This window comes from Cupressus sempervirens, chromosome 3 (genome assembly GCF_028749045.1).
Source record: "Cupressus sempervirens isolate cs-2001-9-10 chromosome 3, ASM2874904v1, whole genome shotgun sequence".
Lineage (NCBI taxonomy): Eukaryota > Viridiplantae > Streptophyta > Pinopsida > Cupressales > Cupressaceae > Cupressus > Cupressus sempervirens.
The window spans coordinates 66,364,151-66,378,368 of record NC_143120.1 but is presented as its reverse complement, the minus strand read 5'-3'; the positions used below and the strand labels follow the sequence as shown (position 1 = coordinate 66,378,368).

The 14,218-nt window shown below is 35.7% G+C and overlaps 1 pseudogene; it reads right to left on the bottom strand.

The window, feature by feature from the left end:
• The window catches only part of LOC149564812 (peroxisomal membrane protein 13-like), a 129,447-nt pseudogene extending 121,389 nt beyond the window's left edge, over nt 1-8,058 (bottom strand).
• Nucleotides 8,059-14,218: the final 6,160 nt, after the last annotated feature.

Genomic DNA, 14,218 nt, shown 5'->3' with positions numbered 1-14,218 from the left:
TTTACCAAGAAACTATGTGTTTACACACCAATGGTTGATCCCTATGAAATGGTCTTAAAAACTCTAATTGCAAACAACTTGATTACTTTGCCAGATAATTCCTGACCCTATGACCCACCCGTTAAACCCTCATGGTGGAGAGAGGATCATATATGTAGTTATCATTGAAGAAAGGGTCACAACATTGAAAACTATTTCAAGCTCAAAGATGTGATTCAAGATCTTATTGAGAAAGGCAAAGTTGTCATAGATGGTCTCGCCAAAAATGTTGATCACAAAGATTTTAAGCAACCCTTACTAGAATATGAGAAGCGTGAAACCTCTAAAGATGCTAAAAATAATTATGATGCCAAGATCACCTATGCTTATGCTAACATTGACAATGTTATAGGTATGCTTGAGCCTATTGAGTATTTATGCATGGAAAGTTCTAATGATGACAATGGATATATAGATGAATGACCTAAAGTTGTCTTAAAAACACATAATGTTCCTCAATACCATAATGACTCTAGACCTAAGGTGGTGCTCTGAGTGACCGATTCTTTTTCATCACAAAGTGAACCACTTAATGTTGTTACTAGGGGGCAATCTAAGGTTGTTCTAAAAGTTGCCCATGATTCCAAGAATGCTTCATCTTATAAACAACCAACCACTTCTAGGATCTCAAACTATGATCTTGTCAATCAATTACAGCATACCCTAGCTCAAATTTCCATTTTCAAGTTGTTAGAGTTATTCCCTTTGCACAAGGATATCCTTGAAAAAACTTTTATGCTTTGCCAATGTTCCTAGAGATATTGATGCAGAACGGTTCCAAGCTATGGTGAGTCATATCTCTTCACCTTACCACCTCACCTTTTCTAAAGAAGATGAATGGGCTCCCAATCATCCCCACAACCTTGCTCTCCATGTCAAAGTTCAAATCTTCCATACTCGCGTTCATCGAGTCTTGATAGAAAATGGTGCAGGGTTAAAAATTATTTCCTTTAATGTCATCTAATAGTTGGGCATGTTATAATTTTCTATTGATACTAGGTGCAAGATCACCATAAAATCTTATGACGAGGTTGAAAGACCTTCCCAGGGTCTAATTATGCTACCAATTAGAGTTGGTCTAGTGGAAAAGGATGTTTTTTTCCAAGTCCCAGATATACCCCTTGCATATAATTTGTTGTTGGGATGACCATGAATTCATGACATGCGAGTGGTGCCTTCTACGTACCATTAGTGCATCAAGTTCCCTTTTAATGGTATTGAAGTAGTTGTCCCCAGTGACAAGTCGATGTCCATCAACACATTATCTACTAATAAAACATTGGTTCCACACAATTGCTCTTATCATGAGCCAACACTATCTCTTATGGAGTGTGAACAGAAAATGAAAATGATGAGTCTTGGTATGGGTGAACACCCTTTAGACTCTGTTGTTGCTCTACCTACTTACCCTCAGTCTTATGGGAAGCCATCTACCAAAAAGAAACCTTTTGCATCTAGCATGACTCTTTTTGGCACTTTTGTCCAGTCCTTAGTTCCCCTAGAAGCAAAAAAAGAACAAGCTATTAAAGACTAGATATATAGGGGAGAGGAAGATGAAGAAGATGTTATAGTTACCAGTACCATTTCTCCCAAACAATATGAAAGAGGATATAAGATGCTTGAAAACATGGGCTATCAAGGTCATGGGTCTTTAACTGGTAACAAAAAATCTCTAGCTGAACATTTAAGTCATACTCACGGTCATGATGCTTGCGACATTGCTAGCCTAGGATTTGGGCTAGAGAATAATATGCTAGAGTCTACTCAAAATGCACCCATATCTAGTGAATCAGAGGATGATGATTCTTCCTTTGTTGCTGCCACTTTGCAAGATGAAAAGTTTGTGCCTACAACTTCTGTTCTTTGGGGGAAGACACTCCAAATACTACTAATGATGCTAAAGCTTCCACTTCTTGACAACTTGAACAAGATGAATCTGACCATGAGGACATGAATAGAGGCTAGACTAGGAAAAATATTTCTCATCTAATTGCTAGAGATTAGAGTACAAAATCTCAAGAGTATGAATGAGAAATTTTAGCAGACACCTCTTGTGAACTCGAGGTTGATGTCATTCACACTTATGCAATTCAATCAAATGTGGTAGATGAGTCTATTGCAAGATCCGATGAGTTTGACTTGCAAAATGCTTTAGTGGGTCATGCTAGTTCCTCTAGGACTATTCCTGATCTGGATACCTTTGCAACATTCTATATAGGCTCAACTTTACATGTCACCAGAAATGACTCTTTTTGCATCAATAACCTTGAAGCTTCTACTTCACTCTCATTGATTCATCCTGATCTCGTAGATTGGTCCATTCAACATCAGACACTAGAAATACGATCTTTTTGCAATGACTATGAGATCACCTGCTACCTAAATACCATTGAACCCATCACTTCTTCCACCAGTGAACCCATGATTCACATGAAAAGATTAGATATCAAGTACCTTAGTCATAAAATCAAAAGGAAAAAAAATGGTCAGATGGTGAAAACCACATTGTGGCGATATCTGAACCTAAAAATAGTAAAAATAAAGATGTAACTAATGGTGAAAACCTCTTTGAGGCACCTATGGATGAGGTACTTGGTAGTATGCCAAGCTATTTTCAAGATAGATCATTAGTTCCCATTGAGCCTATAGCCAATCAACTTGGGGATAGATGAATCTCCTAAAATTATTCATGTAGCTAATCACTGTCAGCTAAAGAAAAGGAGCAATTTGCCCAATTTTTTCAAGATAAAAAGATCAATTTTGCATGGACATACTTGGATATGCCTAGGCTTGACACAAATTTGATCATGCATCATTTACCTATTTCTCCTGATATCAAGCTTGTTAAACAAAAATTGAGGAAGATGCATCCACATGTAGCTTTTTTGGTGAAAGTAGAGTTGGAAAAAATTTTGAGTGCAAACTTTACTAGAGCAATTGACTATGTGGAATGGATCTCCAAAATTATACCTATATCCAAGCATGATAAAACCATTCAAGTTTGTATTGATTTTAGAGATCTTAACAAAGCATGCCCCAAGGATGATTTCCCACTACCAAACATTGACATGATAGTAGACATGACTTCAGGCTATGAGATGTACTCTGTTATGGATGGGTTTTCTAGGTATAATCAAATTAAGATAGCTCCATCTAATCAAGAAAACACAACCTTCACATGTGCATGGGGTACTTTTTGTTGGAATGTCATGCCTTTTGGGCTCAAGAATTCTAGTTCTACCTACCAAAGAGCAATGACCACCATATTCCATGATATAATGCATAAGAATATGGAAGACTATGTTGATGACACATTGGCAAAATCTAGAACAAGAGACACACACCTTCAAGACCTTACTTTGATATTGGACCGTATGGAATAATTCCAACATAGGCTAAATCCAAAAAAGTGTGCCTTTGGTGTCACTTTGGGAAAATTGCTAGGCTACATTATTTCAACAAAAGGTATTGAGGTTGATCCTAAAAAAGTCTAGGCTATTATGGATATGCCTCCTCCAAAAAATATTAGTCAACTTAGAAGTCTACAAGGACGTCTACAATCCATAAGGAGGTTTATTTCTCAATTGGTTGATAAAGCTCAACCTTTCAACAAGAATTTGCACAAAGGTTCTACTCATACCTAGAATGATGAATGTCGACAAAGTCTAGATCAAATCAAAGGTACTTGGAAAAACCCCTAGTTTTGATGCCACCTATTCTAGGTAAACCTTTGATCTTGTATATCTTAGCTACAACTTCTTCTCAAGGAGCGCTATTAGCCCAAAATGATGAGACTAGAAAAGAATGGGTCATATATTATATTATTCAAACTTTGGTTTCTTATGAGATGAATTATACCAGTATTGAAAAAGATTTTCTTGCCATGGTCTTTGCTTCCCAAAAGCTTTGACATTACATGTTGGCACATACAGTCCACCTAGTTGCTAAAATTGATCCTTTGATATATTTGTTGAGAAAAGTTGCACTTACTAGTTGTCTAGCTAAATGGATGATGACTCTTTTAGAATTTAACATTCAATATGTCAAATGTAAAGCCATCAAAGGACAAGCTATAGCTAATCAACTAGCTGATTTTTCTTGAAAGGATACAACACCTATTCAAGCTGAATTTCTAGATGCCTCAATTATGTACATCACTAAGAGAACTTGGAAAATGTTCTTTGATGGTTCTCACACACAAAATGGAGTTGGAGCTAGTATGTTGTTTGTTTCCCTTCATGGGTATACGATTCCCAAATCTTACAAACTCTTGTTCCCTTGTACAAAAAATATGGTGGAATATGAGGCTTTAACAAATGGGATCAAGATGGTTCTTGAATGGAGAATGATTGAATTCCATATCTACGAAGATTCCCAACTTGTTATTAACCAAGTAAATAATGACTATCAAATGAAAGATGACAAGATAATTCCTTATAAAAATTTGATAGATGCTCTAAGGAACTACTTCACTTTTGTAACATTTCAACCAATTCCTAGAGCAAAAAATAAACCTCTTGATGCTATGGCCACTCTAGCATCTATTCTCCAACTATAAGAACATGAAGCTCGATTTGAGTTCTTGGTCAAAGAATTGCATCATCTCACCTATGATTCTCTTGATAACCAAGTGATCTGCACTATTGTAGGTCATGATTCCTCTCGCTATGCCGACATCTTCTCTTACTTGTGTGATCAAATTGTTCCTAAGAACCTCACACGCAAACAAAAATGCCAATTCCTTCGCAATGCCTTAGATTACACTTTGGTCTCTGATGACTTATATAGAAGGGGTCTAGATGGAACATTACTTAGGTGTTTAGAACTAGAAGAGTTCGAAAAGGAACTTGACAAAGTCCATGATGACATTTGTGGGGCATATTCTAATGGCCTTGCACTTGCTTAGAAGCTACTTAGAGCAGGTTATTACTGGCTAACTATGCAAGCTGATGCTATACACTATGCCAAGTCTTGTCAAAAATGTCAACTCCATGGTAATTTAATTCATTCTCCTAGATGTGGTTTGATTCCTTCTGTGACATATTGGCCATTTCAGCAGTGGGCTTTTGACTTGGTAGGAAAATTTCAGCCAAGTTCATCTAGTGGCCACAAGTTCATCATTACAACAATTAAGTATTTCACTAAATGGGTTGAAGCTATGCCATTATCTGCTACTATATGAAAACATGTTGCCCTATTCATACTGAATCACATTATTTGTCAATATGGTATTCCTTCCCCTATTGTCATTGACTATGGAGGACAATTCAAAAATAAGGACCTAAGATAACTATGCAAGAAGTTTTAGATCAAACAACATTGATCTTCTATTTATTAACCTTAAGGGAATGGTCAAGCAAAGGCCTCCAACAAAAAATTGCAAAAGATCTTGAATCACACAGTTCATAAGTTTTGAGAGATTGGCACCTACAGATAAATCCAACACTTTGGCCCTACAAAACTACTGTTCTTACTCCTATAGGGGCCACACCCTTTTCTTTAGTCTATGGTTCTGAGGCTATTCTCCCATTAGAAGTAGAGATCCCCTCCTTGTGAGTTTCTTTGCATGGGTTGATAACCAATGAAGACCATAGAGCTATGTGAATACAAGAATTAGAGACCCTTGATGAGCATCATAAGGAAACTTTTGATCACTTGAGGGCTTATCAAAAGCACATGTCTACTCAATATAACAAAAAGGTTCATCTAGTTGGTGACCTCGTGCTTAGAGAAAATCCAAAAAATAAATAGCATAGAAAGTGGAAGGGAAAGTTTGAACCCAATTGGTTAGGCCCATACATTATCATAGTAGCATTTGGGTCTAGTGCTTATCAACTATCTACTCCTAAAGGTGAAGAGCTTGTAGAGCCTATTAATGTCCTATACTTAAAAAGGTTCTATGCTTAAAGGCTTACTACTTATCTATCTTGTACATATTTATGATCCTAAAAAAAATCCTAAAACTTAGAAAATGTCCTAAAAAAACACTCATCTTAGTGAAAACCTAGCAATAGGCACTTTGATGTATCACCAAAAAAATCAAAAATACAAAAAATTTGACAAAAGTCCTAAAAAGGAAAGAAAAAGAAGAAGAAGAAATCTACCAAGTGGTGAAAACTTGGAAACAAGCACTACTTGAGACCCTTGCACCTATGTCTATTAGTCTCAATCACTCATTTTGCTACACATTTCCTAGCTTGGGATTGTTTTGTGTCCTCATCTTAGGGGCACCACTATTTAGCCTACTTGAGGTTTCCTTGTGCACTAGGGCTTCTTTGGAAACTCACAAAATAGTTTTTTTCAACACCACCCCCAACTTGACATCAAGTGTTTCTCAACACTTTTCAGATAGTTTGCCTATGGAATCTGATGTCATGATATTTCTCACTATCAAGATCAAGTCTTGAAGAAATAGCTAACTGACTTACACACACACACACACACTTAAACACTTACATGATTGAGCTATGTTGATCTTATTTACTCTGTGTGTTGTCTATGATGATTTCTTTACTATGTGTTCCCTCCCTAATAGTCTCTCGAGGATGTCATTGACTAGAAGACTGGGGGCATGGGGCGCATTTTCTTGATTTCTTCTTGTGCGTATACTTTATTTTTCTATAGTGTTTTAAGTGTTTCATGCTTGTCCTATTTGACACTTGGACTTATAAACATATCATCCTTGACTATTTTTTTTGCAAGATTGCACTTGGGGGCTATCCTAGTGCTTATGCCTTGATATTGGTGTAATCTTGCTATATTAAACTTAGGAAATCTGATCACATAGTTATCTTGACTTCTATGTCTTTGATGCTTAGATTAGATTTTTACATACCAATCCGATATTGATCATATTCATATCCACATAGTTATACTAGTGATGGTTATATGATCTCATGATGTCCCTAATAAACACTCAATGATGAAATAAGAGTCTAAATGTTATGTGTCCCTTGTCGGTAAACCACTTTGCATACTAGCTTGCATTTTAGGTTCATTTTTCTAGTCTGGTCTTGCATTCTTGCATATGGGAAAAAAATCTCTCTTTATCCTTTTTGTGGACCTATCAGCTAGCTGCTTTCACATCCTTCTTTGCTTTCTTTGTCATGTCTTTCACCTTCTTGATCTTTCATTTCATATCTATCATGCTATCCTATCATCACAAGGGGTTAATCTAAACATCACATTCAATCTATCCAAGTGTCACATATTTTCAAAAACATAAAGTCTATATCATACACATGAGAGCTAAAAACATTGTATATAAGATAGATACATGAGTGTAAATATTCAACTAAACACATACATGAGCAAGAAATAGAAACTAAAACATCACACGGATATTAAAATACTTAAACATCCATTTGAGACAAGTACACAAGACTGCCAATCGAATCCAATATCTCACATATATATCTCAATGTGTCATAGTACATATACAAAAATGAGATCCAAAATTTTGATATTTGTCTCAAAAATATATGTTGTACAATCAAAATGTCAAAACATCAGTATTAGCCTATGACTAACTCCCACCCTCTGTAGTAGGTGGAGGTGGTGGCCCTAGTGGTGGAGCTTGTCTCCTATCTGGTGGCTGCACCACACCCCTCTAATCTACTCATCAGCTCTAAGTAATCAAGTAGTCCTTGCCCTAGTGGAACCACACCCCTATAGGTAGCATAATAGTATATGGCACAGGCACCATGGTGAGCCACCTCTCACTTCGCAACATCTCGCTCCCTACAGAGCTCATCTCCTTGTGCTTTCTCATCCATGAGCTGCTGATCTTGCACTGCAATGGTAACCCAAGCTTCCTGAAGCTCTACCTCTAAAGTGTAGATCCTAACATCCCACTCCTCATCACCCCTCCTAGCTGGCTGCTCTAGCTCTACCTCCATTCTCCTCACTCACTGTTGCCTCAATGACACCTCCTCCTCCTCCTCCTCCTCCATCTCCCTCATAGCCTGTGCTAATGTCCTCCTCCTCCTCCTCCTCCTCCTCCTCCTCCATATCCCTCATAGCCTATGCTAATGTCCTCCTCCTCCCTGATTGGGATCCCTCTCTGACCTCCATTTGTCTCACACCCCTACCTCTACTTTTGCCTCCACCTTTACCTCCACCACCTCCGCCACCTCCATGTTCCCCTCCTATAGCTAGCGCATCAAGCTCTATAAATCATGGGAATGGGTGCCTTTTCCTCTCATATAAGTATGTAGGATCTACCTCTACATCTACTACATCTAAGAAATAATCCCAGGGAGTCACCACTAGAGTCACTATATCCCATACTACTATTTGGTAATCTAGCATCAGTAACCATCCTTGTGTCTCATCTGAACACATCCAAGCATAGGTGGTTATCTCCACTGATATCACTTGGTGCTCTACAAATTATAGCCATACTTGGGTGATCATAAACTACTCCACTACATTTGTCATCCTCCCCACTAATGGCCTATTGTATCTCATGTAGTCCAACTCCCATGTATCAGACCATCTACAACACTCTCGATAAGGCTGCCATGTGAATGTTGTCAGCTCATCAAAAATGCACTGATAATAGGTCACATCCCCACTATGTGTTTGGGGGATAAATCCTCTATAACCAAAAATGTACAGCTGGCTCTGCTCTTGTGGTTGCACTTGTGGTCAGATCACCATAATGTGCTCCCAAGCCCATATATGTGCCACTACTACATCGCATACCCATGAGTGGCCCTCGTGATACACTATCTCATGTAGCTCATAGTACATCTCTGCCAATATCATAGGTCCCCATGCCATCTTGTGTGGCTATGTAATTAGATCAAATGCCAATCAACCCCATCCTAGTGGGAAGCCCTTTTGGTCCTTGTCTATCACCAAAGCCTAAGCCACCAATGAACATAGTAAGCTTAGAAGAGGGAAATCTTCTCCGTACTCAGCAATCAATCACTCCTAACTGAAATGTCAATCTACGATGGTGACATCATGAAACAACTACTACATCATGGCTTGTCCCTCTATCAAGTTCTAATCATAGTACACTTGTGAAATAACCAAGGTTAACATCAATATCCCTCACATCAAAATTTACAAAACATGACAAGAAGAATCAATCAAACAATTTACCAGCTCACTGTGGCATGACACTCGAAGAATACGATACACATCCTCCAATGTGATTGAGGCCTCACTAGTTGGTAGATGAAAGGTGTTATGCTCACTATGCCACCACTCAGCTAGCATAGTCAACAATCCATGGTTTTCTCATTAATGGGGCATCCGTATGACCCATTGAAAATACATGGCAAATATGGCTGCATGCTCATCATCACTCAGATATTGTACAACACATAACCCCACCACTTTGGGGGCTCTAATCAATAGTGCTAGAAATACCTCCTATCAACACATAGCATGTACACATCAATAACGCATCGCAAACATGATCATAATGCAAGAAAAATCCACAAAAACATGCTAAAAATCAGCTGTGTGATACTTTATCATACTGTAGGTGACATAATTTTTTGATATAGTAGCATGCAATACTTTTTCTAAGGCCATGTGACACAATTCTGTCGTGTGACATTTTGCATTGGCTCATGTGACATATGGGTATGTCCCATACAATAGACTACATAGCATTCGTGCGATACATTTTGAGCAAAAATCTATTGCATGATATTTACCAAAGTACCCGTGTGATACATTTTAAGTATTGTGCAATATTCTATGTAAAACCCTAAAAACATACGAAAAAGCACCACAAAAAGCTCCAAAAAATGACAAAAAGTTGTTACTTGCCAATGCCTCGTACTGCTCTAGCTAGTTGTACAACTAGCTATGCTCGAAATAGTGTCAGTGAAGTGAAATGTTCACCAAAGCCATCATAGCCTCTCAATAAATCACAAAAGACAAAATGAATTTGAAAATGACACTTGGGCCCCTTTTATAGCTTCCAACATCATTTTGACCTAATTTTCAAACTCCTCATAATTTTGTGAAAATTGCACCCTTGGCTAATTTTGACATCCTAGATCCATTTTCGAGATTGAAATTGAAATCCAAGTTCATCTTGATGGTCAAAATTGCATTTTAAAAATTTGCCTTCTTTTGAGTAGTTAGCTGACCTTCTGAACTCTAATCTCCAAATCATTGCTAAGGCATCTTCATTTCTTCATGTCTTCACCATTTCTACACTTCATATCTCCTTCTATTCACCTTTTAATGATTAAAATCACTTTTATACTCGATTTGACCTAATTTTTATGTTTTATCCTTTATAGTCAACTCTAATCAAACTGGGGCATTCTATCAGTTTCTCATAGTCACTCTTTGGTTCTAATCATTCATCTGTCATTTTGGATTTTTCTATATCTTGATTTATTCATATCTAGCTCATCTATGCATTCCTCTTACCTCATTTCAATTTTGATCTCAAAGGGCAAAAATACTCCATCATCACTTGGTTCAGTTGTATATTTCTTAGGAGCATACGGTTGATCTTTTCATTTGCTCTTGATTTATCTAATTTTCTAGGTGTTAGCATCCTTCTTGGATTTTGACATCATCTTTATTTTCCTAGTGTTTAGTACTACCGCTATTAGGCTATCCATTCAGGATTTTCTATCTCTTTCTGCATTTCACTCTTCAAAATTAGATATCTATATCTATTGCTACCTACCTAGCTTCTATTTTCTTTGACATAATGTGTTCTTAGTTTGATCACACGTTAGTCAAAGAGGGGCAAATGTAATCACCTAAAATTTTTCATCTAGACTATTAGCCCCCTTCTTAGCATTTTGGCTAATTTAATTAATCATTTGCCTAGACCAAATTGCTAATAATCAATTAATTTGATTTTAACCTATAGTTTGACTATGCTATCCTAAGTTCTTTATTTGATTAAAAGAACATGTCCCCTTTTAATATGGTTAGATCAAATCCTATTAGATAAAAATATATTTGATATAACCTTTAATCTCCTTAGTGATACCTATAATGAAGTCTCCTTTGCACCTAACAAAATGTTGACAAAAAATCGCTTTGAATTTATCACTGGAGATCAAATGAATTTATTTGAAAATACCATATGCAAGATGGTACTACTAAAAAAATCTCTCTAATGATTATAACTCTAGTATATATTGAGTTTTTTATAACTTTGTATTTTTAGTTTTATCTAAATATGGGTTTCTCACCCTATATCAACTTCTATGTTCAATGCTTATGGAAAAATAGTAATATAATTATTATTTTTATAAATATCCAAGCACTAGGTCTTGATGTTTCCTTCTAACAAAAAATTTTAAATTAAATTTTAAAACATGCATAACAAGTTATGGATTTTCAAGTAGACTTATCCCTAAATTATAGTTAATGATAGTTTTAAACTAAAAATAACATAAATTAATCAACATGATCATTTTGAAACCAATTGCAATCATTATATATCATTGTTACAATTCCAAATTTAAAAGAATCATTTTTTATCCCTTTTAGAAAAAATATTAGACAATACCAAGTGAATATCCCTCCTTAGAAATGTTGTTTAATGTTGAAAATTAATTTTTGAAGGAGATGGAAAAATAGATACAAATTAATTCCAAAATTAAACACACACACACACACACACACACACACACACACACAAAATCTACACAAAATTTTTAAAATAATTAGTTGATATCATCTTCAAATTGCTAATGGTTTTGCAACAATAGGTGTCTGGATGTGAAGTTCTTTTTAAAGAATATTCATTTCAATGTCAAAGTTAGCAAAAAAGTGTAACCTACTATTGTGGGTCTAGTCAAAGAAAATCAATGGAAGCTTAAGACAAAATCCAAGAAGTCTACTTTTATTGGGTATGTCATTTTTAATTTTGGTTATTGTTTGCATGATTTTGAGAATCACAATATCATTAGTAGTAGAGATGTAATATTCAATGAAAAGTTCATGTACAAGGATTAGATGTAGGGAAATAAGCAAGTAGAGGAATAAAAAAAATTCACGATGCTTGATGAAATCCCAATAAATATAGTCCTAACAAAGGTAGAAAATATTGAACAACTAGAACTAGAATAGGTTCCTCAAACTCTAGTAAGAATAAATTCAACAATAAGTAGGCCTCCTGAATTATATTCTCCTTCATTATATTATGTATAATCGATTAATTTGGTGAACCAAAAAGTTATGTAGAAGCAATGCAAGTTGATACCAAGGAAAAAAGGGAGCAAGGAATGAAAGAGGAGATGAATTCCTTGATACAAAATCAAACATGGAAATTTGTTAAATTTCCTAAAGGTAAAAGATAATTGCCTAAAAAGTGGATTTATAGGCTAAAGGAAGAACATGGATGCATGAAAATATACAAGGCTAAACCTACAATAATAAGGTTTTCCATACATAAAGGTATTGATTTTTGTGAAATATTTTCTCCTATTGTTAAAATTACTTAAATTCGTACCATTCTAAGTCTTGTGGCCATAGATTGTTTTCATTTCAAATAATTTTTGAAGGTCAAGAAAAATTTTCTCCCTCTCTATTTGAAGGAAGAGATTTAAATGAAGAAACCAAAAGGATATGAGGTTGAATGTGTTGCCCCACTTTTCATTCTCTAACCAATTTGCAAAGTAGAAACTTTGTGTCTAGTAAAATCCTAGGTATGTCCAAGTCTAAGTCCAAGCCCCCTTAGGTGGAAGGAGTCTTCATTGGATTTTTCATCTTCCCCTTCACCACATTTCATCTATGCCAGGTGGTTTTGCTATTGTGTTGTGAGTTTTTGCGAGTAGTTTAGTACCTAATCTGATGGAGATTCTTATAACATGCAAAGAGCACTTACAAGAGTTATATCCACTTGAGATTCATTTTTTTCTTCATGGGAACAAAAGTGGTTGAAAAAATGAAAATTGCCTTCTCCTCGGCGGGTTTTCAACCCATGAAGGCAATTTTCTATAGAAAATAGCAAATGATACATATGAGTTGAAGTAAGAAGGTAGAAAGGTACCCTATGAAAAATTGAGGTTCCTCTTACAATTATCTACTTCAAGAAGCATTTAGAATCTATCACAATTCTTAGAATCAACATGGGCAGAAAACTAGAAACTGACTTCTCCTTGGAGGGTTTTCAATCCATGAAGTTAGTTTCCCCAAAAAGTCAATTATAAAGGAAAAGAGGAAAAGTTGGGTCCCTAATGACTTCTTGCACTACTTATTGGACATCTCTGAACCCAAAGAAAACTATGATCAAAAAATAAAGTTGCAAGACTGGGTAGAAAAATAAAAATTGTCTTCTCCTCGACAGGTTTTCAACCCATGAGGATAATTTTTTAGATTTTAAAGAAAATCAAGTTCATGAATGAATGAAACACATTTTTCATTTGTTAAATATGTCAAGATGATAATGGAAAAAAACTAACAATGGTAGGAAAGATCTACTAAGTAGAATTTTCTTCAACAAATATTTTGTTACGGAGTACTCTATTTATAACTTTTTGAACTTAGTGTAAAATGGGAAATTAAATGTGAAGGATAGAAAATTATTGTTGGCCTAGTGGAAAATTCAAAGGACATCAAGTTATCCATTGAAAATATGTATTTATTATTATAATGGACCTCTCCTTTAATTCATTTGTGTGGCTCGAACCGTTAAAATTAACGAATGGATTGAAACACCTATATAGAGATATATGAATAGTTGCAAAATTTATCACTCTTACTCAAACTATTATTCTATTAATTTGCACAACCTCTATTTGAAAAGATAACATCTATGCATTTACCATTCTTTTCTTTTCTAGACTTTGAAATTCACCCACAAATAGAATGGGAACTAGATTTGAAGGTTTTGATGGACTAAATGGAATAAAGTCTTCTTTGCAAAAATTTATGGATACCTCTCTCTATTTATTTGACATGCAAGACTTTCAAAAAAAGGGTGAAATCAAACCCAATCCATCCTATTATTGAGAAGCTCTGAGGATGCAGGCTAGTTGAAGCAGTCATTTTCCCAGTTGCAGTCCAAGCTCCTAAATTGACTTACGAATGCATAAATCCTTATAATCCAAACCAAGTAGATTGTATTGCTAGATATCATAGTATTGATCTCTATTGATAGGAAAACTATGGTAAATTGTCTTCGAATCCTAGAGCAAGAAGAGTTTTTAGATTTGATAATTAGTGGGGTTGTCTCTAA